Source organism: Phocoena phocoena, chromosome 10 (assembly GCF_963924675.1).
Source record: "Phocoena phocoena chromosome 10, mPhoPho1.1, whole genome shotgun sequence".
In the NCBI taxonomy this organism is placed as follows: domain Eukaryota; kingdom Metazoa; phylum Chordata; class Mammalia; order Artiodactyla; family Phocoenidae; genus Phocoena; species Phocoena phocoena.
The window spans coordinates 93,881,426-93,884,652 of record NC_089228.1 but is presented as its reverse complement, the minus strand read 5'-3'; the positions used below and the strand labels follow the sequence as shown (position 1 = coordinate 93,884,652).

Genomic DNA, 3,227 nt, shown 5'->3' with positions numbered 1-3,227 from the left:
GAAGGCGAGTCACCGTCAACCTCCCTAGGCCTTTTTTATTCACCTGTAACAAAGGGGAACTCTATTTCAAAGAAAAAGAAAATTCCTATGACATGTGTTCACTGTAATTACAAAACTTGGTCAGGATTATATAAAAGCTGAGCTTGGTTCTCCCAGTTGTGGAAGGCTCAGGAAGGTAGATTTACAGAGTCTACAGAAGGAGCTGAGAAGGGGGCTATTTTTGTCTGTTTTTCTCATAGCTGTAGCCCAGCTTCTACAACACTGCCCGGCACAAATGGGAAACTCAATATTCCTTTTTTTTTTTTTTTTTTGGCTGCCAAAAGCTTCATTTCCATTTGGTCCAAGGCTTGCGGGAGGGCTCCAGGGTAGTTAAAAAGCTGCCTTGTGGCTGCAGAGAAGGCTTCAGGCCTTCTGACCACAGGGGCTCCTCAAAGGCCGCTGGGTTTCAGAGGCTCCTAGTCACGCCTGAGGGTGAGCCTTTCAAAGAGATACTGGCCCAGCCCAGCCTGAGGACCAGCCAGCCTGCGGAGGTTGGTCAGGTGGTCACCCATCTTCTTGATGAGTTTCACCTGCTCATACAGGAAGCCGCTCTCCAGGAAGTCTCAGAGGTGAGGGTCTGTGCGGGCAGAGCGCAGGGCATGCAGATTGAAAAGGGCCTGGTTCAGGTCCTTCTCCATGAGAATGGCGGCTTCCATAGCGTCCTGGGTTTCACCCCACTCATCTTGAGATGGCTTCTGCACGTCCTGGAAGAGGGCACGGTCGCTGCTCTGGTTTTGTACTTTCAAGAGACGTTCAGTGCCTTGGCGCTTCTCCTTGGCCAATTCACGGAAAAAGTGGCCCACACTCTGAAGAGCCCCATCGTCGTGGTCGGAATAGAAGCCCAGAGAGAGGTAGGTATAGAAGGCCTGCAGATGCAGGTTGACCAGGCGACCTCTACCTTGGTAGAAAAATTCTGACGAATCTGGGAGCTCAGGGTTGATTGGTAATAAGGAGTTAACCTCAAAAACTGGTGTTGGTTGGTTCCAGTGGCCGAGGGTAGCTGAGTGGCTGATTCCAAATGTTGCAACTGAAAAAAAAGCTGGAGGGCGGTCGGAGGCTGGAACAAGGGGCATCCCTTGGTACGTTCATTTTAAACACTGTTGAAGCAAGAGACAGATCCGCAGGCCTGCCGCGCGACCTGCCGGAAACTCAATATTCCTCAGGTCAGTTAGTGAGCAGCAGTATAGTCACTTCCGGCCCCCTCCGTCTCCACCACCCCCACCCCCGCCAGCCTAAGCCCTCCTTCCCCCCCGCCCCCTGCCTAGGACCACCTCTGAGCTAAGGCTGCGACTGGGACACCTGCAAGTGGCTTCTCCAAGTGGCCAGGGCTTCCTCACTGTGTGGTGTCTGGGTTGCCAAGGTGAGCGTCCTGAGAGACAGGGAGCCGCACACAAGCCACGTGGCCTTTTGTGACCTTGCCTCAGAGGTCAAACACTGTCACTTCCACTGCATTGTATTTGTCGAGGCAGTTACAAAGATTTTCTCAAGTTCAAAGGTAGGGAACATACCTTCTCAATGGAGGAATGTCAACATCACATTGCAAAAAACAAAAACAAAACATGTGGGGTGAAAAAGATATGGCAGATTGCATTTTCCGAGGGATATATATATACACGCCATGACACCCAAGCCTTCCCTTGATTTTACATTATCAGACATCTGGCACTCTGCCCTGCACATTTTCGTGCAGTACTTAGGAGCTCTGCAAGGAAAATATGAACAGAACGGCTCTCCTTCCCACTCCTGCCCAAACTCAGGACTGGGGGACAGGGGTGCAAAAGTGGGACATTAGGAATGTTTATCTCAGAAGGTAGAGGACTCACTTGGGCTCTGGGTGACTTGGGAGCAAAGCCACACACAACCGTCATCGCTATCACCTGTGTCAGCATACTATTTCTGTCCCTTTCACTCCTCTCTTTCATTGTTTATTTGTCATAGGTGTTTATGTTATAGGGAATAAATCTTGGGAAAGAAGACATTATCGTACATTGTTAAATCTCCACTTTCATGTATTTATGCCAATGCTTGTGGCCTCATTAGGAATTTTAAGCTGAAGTCACTTATGCCGGGTGGCCCATTTGATAGGAAGTGAATTTCAGACTAGGTCAGTACTCAGGCAGTCATTCGCCTCAAAGTCAGGGTACAATTCAATTCTTTTTGATATCAATGGATGTATTCTTTAACCAGAGTTAAAATAATCTAAAACCATCTTCCAACAGTATGATTCTAATGAGATAACATCCAGCGTGCTTAGATTGGAAAAAATGGCATTATTCAATTTCCAAATACAGTAACTCGAATGATGAATTTGAAGAACTCGTTCTTGCTTTATTACTGGTACGGCTTCGTAACTGTCCTTTCAGTTCTCTTTTTCTTTGTGGGAAGATGGAGGAGGGGTGGCTAATGCAAAAGCAGAGGCAGCATCTTATTTACGCCATAACTGCTTTCCTGTGTCCTAAACCCTCAAGAGGGCTTTCTGAAGAAAAAGGGGTGAAAAAAATTAAACCTTATCCAGTGGAATTTACAGAGCTAGAAATAAAACAGCCTTAAAAGTTGTAACAGATACCTTTTTGGTTTATAACCACATTCTCTAACATCTGTTGAGGGACATTTTCTGACCAAAGGGTCTGTCAGTATCAATAAGGAAAGATGTGTTCCTCATTGTTCTAGAATCTACAGTGTCTAGGGTTATTGAAATGGATATCTACTGTAGTTCATACCGGAGGATGGAGAGGGAGATTACAGACGGAAGGAAAAGGGGACATGGATTAGAGTGTGGACTTGCCCCTGGCCTTGCTTTGAACTCTCCCTGGCTTTTTGGAACTTAACCAAGATCAAACAGGCAGTTGCAGCCAGCCCAAGGCCTCTGGTTCTCTGTATAAATTTTGGAGTTGATTTTGAGGTTAAGATTATGAAGTTTGTGGTAACTTTAAACTGGAAAGTATTGCATTCACCTTTTATATTCCCCAAAGAAAAAAGAAATGCCCAGCCATGTAATGAAACTCCTTTCAATCTGACCATTGTGTTAGGAACAGATTTCACACTGAGCGAATCTTTGCAACCAGACTCAAATGTTTCCCATTAAGTCCCTGCACGAGTATAAATGTGCAAGGGCCCGCCACAGAGTGTGCCATTCTCCAAGCAAATGCACACACTTGGTGACTTGGATAGGGTATCAAAAACAGATC

The 3,227-nt window shown here is 46.5% G+C and overlaps 1 pseudogene; it reads right to left on the bottom strand.

The window, feature by feature from the left end:
• Positions 1–455: 455 nt before the first annotated feature.
• Positions 456–1,907, bottom strand: LOC136129700 (ferritin light chain pseudogene; annotated as a pseudogene).
• Positions 1,908–3,227: the final 1,320 nt, after the last annotated feature.